Consider the following 13,701-nt stretch of genomic DNA (forward strand, 5'->3'; position numbering starts at 1 on the left):
CAACCATTTCTTTGTGCTCTTTTAATTGCCCATCTCTCCAGGCAATTACTTCATCAGGAAGCCAGCCTGACTTATTTTTTAACCTGGGTTGTGTTTTAACATGCTAAATTCAGCATCTGGCATCCTGGAATTAGAGTGGGGTGGGGGTGGGGGTCCAGAATTAGAAGAGGTATCCAGGCACCCCACAAACTTATAACATTACATTTGAATCTGCTATTTTGTTCCAAGGACATTTAATGAGGATAATCCCAGTGTGAGCATCTTTTCTTTTTATTTACATAGAACAATAGTGGAGAACTTGCGGTTCTCTGGTTGCTATTGGATTTCAACTCCCACCAGCTCCTGCCTGCATGTTCAACATTCAGGGATGATGGGAGCTTAAGTCCAGCAGTATCTGAAAGGCCACTAGCCACCATTCTTTATTTAGTCAATGGTTGCTGCTTGCCCAGTGTGAAAAGGTGGATGTGCAGGCAGGCATCATTTGACATAGAGCGGTAATGCATGGAATTATTTGAATCGGTTATTGCGAGCAAAACCTGGAGAAAATGGGATACCAATGATTGAAACGAATACATAAATGCATTTTATTTCTGCCTAAGAAAGCTGTGTGACACTCAAACATCTTGCACTTCCAAGCAGATTAAATAATTTGTTGGTCCGGCGAAGGATATTTCCTCACGAGATCTGTGGAGCCTTTCCTTTGCTCTTTGGGAAGGTGGCAACAGAGCTACTGAGATCCTGAACATTAAGAAAAGCAGAGGGGAAGCATCTCATAAACTTTCATTTTTTTAAAAGACTGTCGTTTGCAGGGTGGGGGGTACCACAAACAATGCTCTACACACAAACAATGCCTCGCTGGTGTTCTGTGTTTTTTGCCTTAATGAACAGTGGTATTTATTATCAATGGCGTTTGCTCCTCTGAGTGATACACTCCAGGAATTTTGTCTCCAGCTTGTTGTTTTCCTGGGTACCAAATGCTTTGTAATTGCGGCTCATAAATGCGTCGGACGGAATTGCCATGGAAAATAACTCCTAGCTGTAAATCTTCATAATAAAAACCACCAGACCTTTTCTTTTCTATTTGGACACAGTGCCCTAGAGAAAGCAGCCAAGCTGATGCCTCGCTTTTAACACTCCCCTCCACTCCCATTCTCCTTTCATTTCAAGAACCCAAGGGGTGGAGAGCTTTACTGCAGGTACCAAGGAGAGGGGAGAGTCCAGGAAAGCCCTGCCCTGCCCCAGTTTGTGCTGGAGATGCTGTTCATTGCTGGCAACAGAGAAGTGACGCACAGCAACTCGGTGCCCAGATCCAACACCACCACTCGCCTTGCGGCTCTGGCTGTAGGGAGAAAGTCATTCAAAAATGTTGAGCGTCATGCAATGTAGCTCCCATTGCCAATCATATATTCATTTCTTTGGGCCCATCTTAAACTCTGTTTCTGAGAAGCATGGCAGTGTTTGTCTACAGGTGACTGCAGGGTCTGTTTGCACCATCATCCAGCCCAGACACTGAGGTCTAATGCCAAGGGCCTTCTGGCGGTTCCCTCGCTGTGAGAAGTGAGGTTACAGGAAACCAGGCAAAGGGCCTTCTTGGTAGTGGTGCCTGCCCTGTGGAATGCCCTCCCAGCTGGTGTCAAGGCAATAAACAACTATTTTACTTTTAAAAGACAACTGTTTAGGGAAGTTTTTAATGTCTGATGCTGTATTGTTTTTAATATTTGATTGGAAGCTGCCCAGAGTGTCTGGGGAAACCCAGCCAGATGGGCGGGGTATAAATTATAAATTGTTGTTGTTGTTGTTATTAAGAGTGTCCAAACACAAGGCACTGGGTGGAGAGAAGGATCACACCTGCTCTCGGTGCTCCTTGCTGCTATGCATCTAGTGGAAGATCTGAGCAGCCATATACCAGCCTACTATTGCCAGGCATTTAGCTGCCTCAGACATAAGGCAAGATGGTGGCCTCCCTATCATGACTACCATGAGGAAGGGTCATAGCTCAGTGGTCCATCACCTGCTTTAGATGCAGAAAGTCCCATGTTCAGTCTGCAGCATCTCTAGGTGGGGATGGGAAAGACAACTCTGGATGAAACTCATCTGCTTCCATTCAGTGTGAATGATACTGAGCTAGATGGACCAAAGGTATGACTCTGTATTAGACAGCTTCTTATGTTCCTGATGGCTATGAATAGATCTCTCCTCCATGGATGTGTCTAACTTCCTCTTAAAATGATTAAAAGCTTCCACTCTCACTCAGTCTGTCTGCCTCTCTCTCCAGATTTATTGTTAACCCTACTCAAAAATGTAAAAATCTGAAAGCCAGAAAGTTGTTTAAAGTACATTTCTGCTGACAAAAGTGGAGGGGGAAAGTTACTGCTTAGATAAGTTTCCCTTGCCTGAAATGACAACTTGCCGAGTGCTCAAGATGGCTCTTTTGATTATATTTAATATGGCATGGAAATGATGTCGTCATGGTGAGACCAGATCGCTCAAGAGGGAGGAGGAGGATAAGGTGATTGGGTTTCGGATAGGAATGAATTTTGACTTTTGACAATGGGCATCTTATCACCTACACAAGTGCCATTTCTCAAATTCCCATAGAAGATTAGATGGGTATAAGAATGCAATGGTAAGAACAGTCAATAATTCAAGGGTTATTGATTGAAGCCAGCTCCATTCTTCTTTTTTAATTTATATTTTATCCAATTTTTTTCTCTATGTGTTTTATTTTTTTATTCATCTGAAGACTCGAGAGCTTTCTCCCCAGACAAAGGCACCTGCTGGAGAAGATTGGATCCTATTCAACTTATTATTTTTTTCTCTTTTCTTTAAATTGCTGGGGTAATTTATATAGTGGTTATAAAAGTGGAGGAGGAAGGATGATGACAGGAAGAAGCAGAAACAGAAGCAGAAAACAGGGCAGAATGTGAGGTGGGTGAAATCATTGGATTCAGCACTTCAGGTCTGCTTCCTTCTATCCTCAGGGAAGTTCCTTGGACAGGGAATTTGGACACCCATCCACTGGGGTATTCTCCTTTGAAAACCCCCCATTGGAATAAACAAAAACCATGTACCTTTGCTGGAGAACTTCCTAGTGGATTTGCAGTATCTTTGGATCTGGAAGATTCTCTTCCAATCATTGCTTTGTCACTGACTCACTGAGGGAGCCATTTCCTCCCCAGCCTTAGTCCCCTCAACTTTACAATAGGAATAGCTTTGATCCCACAAGGTGGGTTTACTCTATGGATGCAAGGACCCAACAAGGTGTCAAAACAGTACCGCTTTTGAAAACAAACACTGCTTGGCCAACAGCAGCCCCCCAGCTGTGGATTCTCTTTGCTTTAGAGCAGCCTTCACCTACTTGGTGCCCTGCAGATGTTGTAGATGACAGCTTCCATCAGCCCCAGCATCAGGTCATGCTGGCTAGGGTTGATGGGGGCTGTAGTCCTAAACATCTGGAGAATGCCAAGTTGGTGAAGGCTGCTTGAGAGGCTTGGGTCATATTTTCAAGTTGCCTTGGCACAGCAGCAGCTGCCACCACCACCCTTGCTTTCATACGGCCAGTTATCCACATGAGCAGAAGCCACGATCAGCCCGACCTGGCAGAAGCAAGCCAGCAGTAAACCACACAGAGGAAGTGAAGTTAACTCTAGGAAAACAGGATCTGCACAGGAGTGCCAGGCCTAATGAGCACAGCAACTCTGTTTTGGTAGGTTGGTTGTTTCGGAGACTGAAGGACCCTGCCTTCCCACAGTTGCCTAAGTCCCCCACCTCTCCAGGGTTTTCTCCAAGCAACCTGAGACTGCTCCTGCCTGCCTGCCTTTGCTCCTCCCACTTCATGCCTCTTCTGGTCCTGAGAGACCAGGGGGAAAAGCAGCTTGTTGCAAAAGGAGGGAGAGACATTTCACCAGTCTGACTCATCTCTACCTCTTGGCCTCCCTCATCCCACTTTCCTGCTTCAGCTTCTAGCTCTGATTCTGGGCTGCTCTCTGCCCCAGATTATCCCCACTCTGATACCTCTTCAGTTTCCAACACCTCCTCCTCCCATGCAAAGCAGGTGCTGCATCACTTCCCCAAATGTAAAAAAAAACCACTCCCACCATGTTTGGAAACATGTGTATGCCTATTGGTGACACAGGACTGGCTCCTAGCTGCATGTAGTGTCAGTGGCCAACTTGAGTATTCATGGCTCTTTCTCATCTGTATTTTTGAGCCTCACAGATGGTTCCTGGCAGCTTGCAAGAGAAGAAGCATTGTACTTCTCCAGCCTGCTGAGCGATGCGTTTTTTAGTCAATACCTTTTATTTGGTCCTAATACCTGGGCATTCCTAATGGGCAGTTAGTGATCTGGCCATTACTGAAGCAAATGAATGGAGCAGCTTTGGGAGGCTTTGCTGTGTGGGGAGAGGGATTCTGCACCCTGGAATAAATCATTCTCAGGTTCTTGTTGGACAATTTTTTTTATAATGGATCCTTTTCATGTTCTTTTTTTCCTCTTCTGAGCCGGATCAGAAGCATCAGGGCCTTCCTCTTTTTCTGATTCAATACATGTAGGAAGATGCAGTGGTTACTGCTAGACTTTCACCTGCAATTCCTCAGGTCAACTTTCCTGCTGGAGACAGAGCAGCTTACCATTCCAGCAGTGGGAGAGATGGAAAGCGGAGCTCACTCCTTCAGCTCTGGTGTGACAGACCAGCTCCATCAGGCCTCCTCTCCCCTCAGCTGTCATATGGGGGCAGCCATTCCATCAGGCTGCCTCAGTGGGAGAGATTTGAAGCAGAGCTCATTTCATCAGCTATGCTGGAGGTCCAGATCCATCAGCCACCTGCTGCTCTCGAACTGTGCCAAACAGTCATTACATTAATAACTGTTTAAAAATTGGTGGCCGAGTTTGATTTTGATTTTCCTCTTCCCTCCTTGTCCCTCTTCTCTTGTGTGTCATGTTTTTTTAGATTGCACAGACGGTCTTGTTTTGATTGTATGCAAACTGCTCTTTGGGGCTGAAAAGTGGGGGTATGGAAGCTACAAACAAACAAACAAACAAACAAACAAACTTCCTGCTTGCTCTGCAAATCATACACATCCTAATTGTCTCTTCTTCCCATCCCATATTTCTGCAGTCAGAGTTTTCAGAACACTGGCATGTTGCTTTGCACATTGCATTTTGCAGCCACGTGGGAAATGCTTTATGTGTCCTTGAAATGTATGTTGGATCTAAGCAACCTTGCATGCATCCAGACAGTAGAGGGCAGGGTTGAGACTAATAGTCAGTTTGGGAAAATATACTCTGTGGTTTCCCACCTAAGCTCCACCCCTTCTTCCTGCTCTTCCTCTCGTCTCTCTTTCTTGCATGAAGATGCCATTCAGGTCTCTGTAGTTACAAAGTTTAGAATCCCGAGTCATCTTTATGAATATGAAAATGAATATGAAGGAACTGGAAATAAAGAACTTTTTCTAAAAACCAATATGACTCCTTTCTGTGTCCCCCGCCCCCGGGGACTTTACTCCCTAGTAGGCATATTCAGGATTAGCTGTGCTGGTGGCTTACAGGTTTTCAGAAGAGCATAAGAAGAGACCTGTTGGATCAAGCTAATGACTCATTTAGCCCACCATCCTGTTGACTAGTCACATGCCTGTGGGAAACCAACAAGCAGGACCCAAAATCCCCCCAATGTCTGATGCTGTGTTGTTTTTACTATTTGGTTGGAAGCTGCCCAGAGTGGCTGGGGAAACCCAGCCAGATGGGCGGGGTATAAATAATAATAAATAATAAATAATAACTCACTGTTTCTTGCCAGCTCTGCCAGGCCTTGCAAAATATCCTATTTTTCCCCCAACAAAATAAGATTCATATTTTTTTTAAAAAAAAAAACAACCCACCTGCATCGATGTGCCATCCCTTTTCTGACTTAGACAACATATTCTTGCAAAACCTGAAGTTTCCATTCATGCGAAAAGGTGGCTTTGCTTGTTGTTTGGTGTTGGTAGTGCAGTGGTTGTGTGCATGTGTTTAATTTTGTACAGGAGGAGGAGGAGAGCATCCCATGCCAGCTGGCATCCCATCCCTTATCATCTCGCAGCTCAGTTCTCTTTACAAATCAGATGGGCACAGTGCGAGGTTGGCGACAGTTTGAGCCAAACCTCCGCTCGCCTCCGAGACCGTCTGCGTCGTCGGAATTTCTGCCTAACACATCCCTCCTCCTTGTTCCTTTTGTGGCGTTTAATTAAATATCTGTTTGTCTCGAGTCAAACACTGACAGCTATGAAACCTCCAATGATTTATCAATAAACACAATGAGATAATTGCTCAGACGCTCACCTGACCTTTTCGCAGCTCGCGGAAAATGGAATCTCGCCACTCTCCCCCCCCCCCCGGCTTCGTTCCTTCTGTTGAAGATTTCTTGTGGTGTGATTGATGCTTTCCTATTAAATATATGAAAAAGGACGCTAAAATATCATTGGACACTTTAACAGCCTTTAAAAGATAATGCTCTCCCTCTCTGGACACCGGCAATTGCCACAGAAAGCGGAGAAGGTCAGCCGTTAATGAACTGGTGAGAATTAAACAGGAGAAACCAAGATGAAATGTGCCCTGGCCCAAGTCAGCCTGGCTCACTTGGGCACCATTGACCTTGGAACATCAAGGAGGACCTGGTGGGTTAGTCAAGCATTCCAGAGACTGATCCCCCATCCGCAAACATTACAGCCCTGTGGATTGGACCCAGGGCCTTGACCAAGCTCTGTGCAATAGCCAAGACTGGGATTCAGAATCAGATCACTGGCTAGGAATCAAAACTTTCCATTCAGATGCATAATGTGCCCATAGGTTCAAGGCAGGCACAACTTTCCAAATGATAAAATAACAACAACAAGAGTTGCTTCACTCTGTAATAATAATGGGCATTTGTAAGTTTTATCTCAGCAGTCTTTACTATGGTCTGCAAGGTGGATCAGTGTTACATTATTGTCCCATGTTGCAGGTGAGTGCTATAAGAGTGACTTGCTTAAGACTGCCAGCGATTTCCTGGTCACAGTCCAGTCTGTTAGCCACTACATGACAACTCAGTCACTTCCACATTAGGTCCCTTTTTTCAGGGGCGGAAGAAGAGGGGTGGGGGGGGTCCGCCCCGGGTGTCACCTCTGAGGAGGGTGACAAAATGGCGGCCGGCCCTCACTGCGGGACCTGCAGCATGCTCGAGCCACACGTCTCTCCGGGGAGTAACACGGTAGCTTGGGTGCCTGCAGACTCCACTCTGCCCCAAACGGTCCACCAGCCGCCTCCCCCTCAGCTGTAGGGCAGCTGAGTGCAAGGAGGCAGGCAGACTGTGATGGCCTGGGATTCGGATTCGGATGCTGAATGAATTCGGATGCTCCAGAACCAGCTGAGCCGGGGTTGGTGCATGAGCCTGAACGGTGAGGACCTGTGCTGTGTCCTCAGATGCAGGCACCAGCTGAGTCTGCTCTGGCTCCTGAGGTGACGGAGGACCCATTGCCTGCAGGTGCTCCACTCTCAGCCCCGTCAGAGGAAGCTGAGGTTGCCTCTGGGTCCTGTAACCCTCCAGCCTCTCCTGAGCTGCAGAGGCTCAGGGCAGAGAGGCGGAGGGAACTAAGTTCCCACAGGAGGAGTGCTCGCCTCCAGGCCAGGAGAGGCAAGTCACCTGAGGATTGGGGCTGCCCTATGCCTCGGGGCAGATAAAAGCCAGCCAGCCCCAGTCCCAAGTTGCGGGAGCAACATTGCTGGTTGCCAGTTCCTGCCTGAACCCTGTCCTGCTTTCCTGCCGGAGCTCCTGGCCAGCCCTGGTTCCTTGCTTGGATGCCTGCTCCTGACTCCACCCGACTCCCTGCCCTGCACCCAGCTACAGATTCTACGGACTGCCTCCTTGTGCTCCTTTGACCACGGACTGGACTAGGACCTTGCCTCTCGGTTAACCCACGGGACCAGCACACAGACACCTCGGAGGCCCTACGGAGTGTCCTGCCCAGGCTTGCCCCGCCCCTGTGGGTGGCTGGCCGGCCCCACCCCTGGACACAGGGCACTCCAGGCACCCAATTGGCTTGTTCCGCTGCTGCATTTATTGCTATTGAGGCATTGCTTTTCCTAAATGTGCTAAATGAGGAATTAACACTGCACTTACTTTAATACTTTAATCACCACCTGAAGTCCTATTGTGTGTGCCCCTCTACGGGATGGTGGTAACCAAAACATGGGTCTTTTCATTGGTGGCCCCCCATTTGTGCAGTACACAGGAAGGCATGCCTGGTGCCATCTTTATTCCGTTTTAGGCATCAGGCAAATATTTTTCATTTCTTAATTTGCAGCCCTGCCCTTTTTGTTCAACTGTGTTTTAGTTTTTTTATTCTAATTGTTATATTCTTAGGTATTTATTGTTGATTATAATTGGTTTTAATGTACATCACTTTGAATTACTTTGTAAGAAAAATAACAGATATAATACTACTACTAATAATAATACCAAACAATTCCCACAACCAAGAACCTTCTATAGTGTCTACTCACAAGTCCCATTCAGCAAAGGCCCCATCCAATGTTAATTAGTAGCTTCCCCTTTTCAGCTTCTGGCTTTTTATTGCTTTCTGTTTAGCATGATTTGGAGATTAATGTTGAATTGCCTTCTAATAAGTCAGCTTCTGATACATTGTTATTTTGCTACACAACAAATATAATGGGGAAAGTGAAAGGAAACCCGTAATTAAAGCACTCTCCTGTAGGAACAAGAACTGTCTAAGGGGCAATTAAAAGACTCTTTTTTCAGTAACGCTACTGCTGTACTGAACAAAAAGCAATAATCTCAGAATCTGTAATCTGGGCTGCCCTATCATCAAGCAAAGTGAGGCATCTGTTTCAGGCATCTGATTTAGATTGTAATGAAAAGGATGGAAATTGGTAGTTATTCAATTTCTTATTGTGGTGTTTTTGCAGCCAGGGAGTGGGAAATACACTTTGTGGGATTTTTTTCCTCCTCAGGTGCCAAAATATATTGGCCAGATTTGAGTACTGTACAGACTTGACTATTTTCTTTTGGGGGGAGGAAGGGAGGGAATTGCTGCTCTGCCACAAGCAAAATGTCTTGGGCAAACCCTGGCTGCAAGGAGGCAGCTTTCAATTAGAAGTGCAGTAGCCCCCAAAAGCTTGAGTAGTGCTTTGCCCAAGAGCACACCTTCCTTGCCAGCAAGGAATCCCTATGTTCAATAAGATGAGTCCACAATACAACCGTATTCTCAGACCATATTGCTTAAATAAATGTATACAGGTGCAGAGTATAAACAATTATTTTTACAGTGTCAAAAGCATATTTCTAACACCCCTTTCCCCCTCACCCAATGACAGCAATGTATAAAAGCATGCAGTCTTTTGGAAAATTTCTAACAACTGTACAAAAAATGCTTCAGGGTGAAGTTCAAAGCTGCCTCCACACACCTCCATCATCATCATCATCATCATCATTTACTAAATTTGTATACCACCCTTCTTCTGCAGATCTCAGGGTGGTTTACCATCACACACACACACACACACACACACACACACACACACACACACACACACTTACTTTAGGAATCTTCCATGCTGCTCCACAAGGCTTCCATTTTAATTATGGTTCATCAGTGTTGGTTATACAATGATATTTCTTGACTTTATTTCATTTACATCCCCAGGAATTTGGGTTGGAGGGGTTGATGACAACTTTAGAAGTTTATAAAGTTAGATCAGCGTACTCAGTAGTTTGGGAAACCCTGATCTAGACACAGAAATTTAGCAGGCGATGCTTTTTCCTGACATGCAGATGAATTCCAGTCAGTTCTCCATGCCAGGAGAATCCTTCACCCTCACTGTGAAAGGAATAGAGGCAAGACCACTATGAACTTTGATTATCTTAATTAAGGTTGCCATACAGCCGGAATTTCCTGGACATAACCGGTATTCAGCTGTGTAAATGCTGTAATGTCTGGGGAAATCTGGATGTATGGCAACCTACAGTATGTCAGCAGTGCAGATTATGGTGAATTTCATTAAAAATCACTCAAAAACTCTATGGGCAAAACTATAAAAAAGAGCTCAACAACTTTGCCCAAAACTACAAGCCCCTGCCCAGAGCAGGACTCCCTTCACCTTCCTGTCCTGATTGGTCCTTAGCCTGCCAGAGAAGCAGAGTTGGCTATATAAAAGGAGGAAGCGGGCAAATCACACAAGCTTTTGCCAAGGGCACGTTTCACTGTGTGTGGCATGTGTCAGCTGCAGACACAGTGAATAAGCCCATCTTAATGGAATTATCCATCTCAGTTCCCAACTTAATTGAGCCCTGCCCTGTAACTTAGCACAGGGGTGCCTTTCCTAATTAACCCCATGCAAGCGACAGAGTGTTTTACCATCACTTACACACGTATTCAAAGGTTAGTTTGAGAAATAGCTGTGCAACATTATTTATCATGTCTGGAGAGGAGAATTAAAAAAATGAAATGAAATGGGGGGGAAAACCCTCAATGCCATTTCTCATTGCAATACCTTGCTCATTTTTTAATTTTAGCTGCGCTGGGGATGAAGCTGGAAAAAGTGCAGATTTGATCAATTGTTGTTTATCATAAATACAAACAGAGTTTTAATGGGTGACAGAATATAAAAGACTCTCTGAGAGATGACACCTTGTGTAGTCAGGATGCATTCAGTTCTAACACCTTGTCTGTCCTTTGTTATCAGGGGATGCTATCAACCTCAATCATATACATTCTGAAAAGCCCTTTACAAAAGGCAAGAAATAACTTTTAAAATCAAGTTTCTTTTCTGCTGCAGTTCATTCAAATTGGAGTTTTTAACACCATTCTAATACTTTTGCGGAAATATTAACTATTGGGATGAAGAGGAGAGAGCTGCCTTTTGGTCCTCATTGTCTGCAAAAAAAAAAAAAAAACCTGAACAAAAGAAAACTTTAAGGCAAAAGTTTGTTAACACAATGTAACCGAAAGGCTCATAAACATAGAAGACATAAGCAGAGACCTACTGAATCAGACCAATATCCCGTCTAGTCCAGAATTTTCTGTTTGCGGTGGGCAATCAGATGTCCCCCTGCGAAGCCCTCCAGCTCCAGAGAGACTGTCGGCTCCTTAGAAATCTCTGGCCTTTGCAGTACATAGGCCCTCATGTCTTCAAAACCTCCCTGTAAGTCATATGACCTATTTGTTTTAGGCTCACGGCTGGGTCCATGCCAGTCCCCGAGTCCCCTACCCAATTTACAGTCATCTCCAGGGTTGCTTGCAAGTGCAGCCACCAAGCCGCATAAGAAGCCACCAGAGGTAAGAGGCTTAATGAAGTCACCGGAAATCCCATATTTCTCCTCCTCTCATATATATATATTCTATCTGATAGTGTGCCACAGTTAATTGTTTCTGGGTTTATAATGTAATGAAAAAAGGTCCTCTGCGCTTCAGGCACCTTTTAATTATCCAACAGTGCAGGTAAAATCACTTTATAGTTTTCTTTCTCTCCCCTTCCTGCTTCCTTGCATAGTAATTAATGGGAAAGCCTAGTTTGTTTCCTAGTTGACTAAGGTGACAGAGGATGAGCTCCATTGGTGGCAGTTGCCTGTGGTCTGAGTGTTGCAGAAGGACACATCAGGTGGACCAATGGAGGGTCTGTTATTTGGGCAGAAAGTAAACTGAAGAGCTTTTTTAAAAAAAGTTTTCTGTGCAGTGTCAGGATATAGACGCATTACAAATATTATTACAGTCTTACCTTGGATCCTGAACACCTTGTGAGCTGAACGTTTTGGTTCCCGAATGGCACAAACCTGGAAGTGAGTGTTCCGGTTTGCAAACATTCTTTGGAACCCGAACGTCCAACGGGGCTTCCGCAGTTTCTGATTGGCTGCAATAACTTCCTGCAGCCAATCAGAAGCCGTGCCTTGGTTTCCAAATGTTTTGGAAGTTGAACGGACTTCCGGAACAGATTCTGTCCGACTTCTGAGGTACAACTGTACAATTAATTTATTATTATTATTTATTATTATTAAACTGGGTGCTTAGCAATTCCTCATGAGAAGCAACCAGCTCAACAGCATTGCCTCTTTATCCTTATATCTTGGCTAAATCAATAATTAAGCATATTCTAAGTAGTTGGATTTTGCTTGAGATTTTCTATTTGGCTTCTGCATTAGTCCGGAATGAAATATTTAGAGGACAGAAGACGAACACATCTCTGCTTGGGTGTTTCAATTTTTGTGCTAATAATTAGACACTGCTGCCCTTCTCTAGGCCCTAGTTACAAGTTGCTCTTCTCTCTCCCCCCTCCTCTGCCCCCCTCCCCAGTTCCATTGGGAAGGTAGAGATTGGATTCCCGTTTTACAGAAATGATAAAGTCAGGCATGTCTAACAAATTGCCAGGCCTGTGCATCTCAAGATGCAGATGTTCAAAGAGATTTTCCCAGAAGGCTTTTTTCTTTTCTTTTTTGCGGGGTGGGGTGGGGGAGCATCTGGGTTTAGCCCATCTGATTCATTTGTTCGAAGTGGAGAATTTCCTACAATACTCCTTTCTAGGCACTAAACTTTTAACAACACCCCTGACCCTGGGATGGGCAGAGTTACTTGCATATGTGCAAACACACACATATAAAATTTCAGAGTGTGTGATGAGATTTTAAGTGTGTGGCTTTTACCTGCATGCAGGATACCCAACATACCCCTTGGACTGGTACCTCCTGCCCACCCACCCCAATAACTCTCTAAACTGCCTACAAAGCATCTCAACACTGATTGATTGATTGATATATAAACAATCCACCTGTGTGATTGCTGGCCAACCAGTTCCAGATGGGTTCAAACTTCCAGTCAAGCAGGGTTGGTAAGCCATTCTTGGTCTGCAGGCTGCATTCACCCATGGCCACTCCTCCAGGGGAAAAGGATAGACTCCTCCAGCAAAAAAGAATAGACTAATCCTCCCCAGTTTAAACATCTGTTTTAATCCTGTTTTCAGTTCTGAATAGGTTTCTGTTGTTTTATACTGTAATTTCTTTGTCAACAGAGCACAATTCAAAGTGTTGGTGCTGACCTTTAAAACCCTAAATGGCCTTGGCCCAGTATACTTGAAGGAGCGTCTCCACCCCCATCGTTCAGCCTGGACACTGAGGTCCAACTCCAAGGGCCTCCTGGCAGTTCCCTCCCTACAAGAAGTGAGGTTACAGGGAACCAGGCAGAGGGCCTTCTCGGTAGTGGCACCCGCCCTGTGGAACTCCCTCCCATCAGATGTCAAGGAAATAAACAAGTATCTGGCTTTTAGAAGACAACTGAAGGCAGCCCTGTATAGAGAACTTCTTAATGTTTGGTGTTTGCTATGCTTGATGTGTTTAATTTGTTGGAAGCTGCCCAAAGTGGCTGGGGCAACACAGTCAGATGGGTGGCATATACATAAATTACTACCACTACTACTATGACTACTACCCCCAGAGAACACACATTGTGGGGGCCTGCAATATACATCCAGTGAATAAATAAAGAAGTTTTTGGTGCTGAAATAGCCCTTAATGCTAACTGCTGCATGGTCTCCTGTGGCAATCTCTCCTGCTTCTATCCAAAGCAGCAAAACAAGGAATATAATGTGTGTTTATCAATGGCAAACTCCAGGACTCCCCCCTCCAACTCCCTCCATCTTAAGCGCTTCTCTCTGAAGCTGCACTTCTTTCGTATTTGAGTTTT

At 45.0% G+C, this 13,701-nt stretch overlaps 1 long non-coding RNA gene across 1 annotated transcript in view; it reads left to right on the forward strand.

Moving 5' to 3' along the window:
* The window catches only part of LOC308464421, a 79,736-nt gene extending 66,291 nt beyond the window's left edge, over positions 1-13,445 (forward strand). The window contains exons 2-3 of the long non-coding RNA XR_013980034.1: positions 11,201-11,307; positions 13,031-13,445. This is a non-coding gene — a long non-coding RNA (uncharacterized lncRNA). The remainder of the gene's footprint in view (positions 1-11,200; positions 11,308-13,030) is intronic.
* Positions 13,446-13,701: the final 256 nt, after the last annotated feature.

The sequence above is a fragment of the Podarcis pityusensis genome (assembly GCF_964106645.2).
Source record: "Podarcis pityusensis genome assembly, chromosome: 15".
Lineage (NCBI taxonomy): Eukaryota > Metazoa > Chordata > Lepidosauria > Squamata > Lacertidae > Podarcis > Podarcis pityusensis.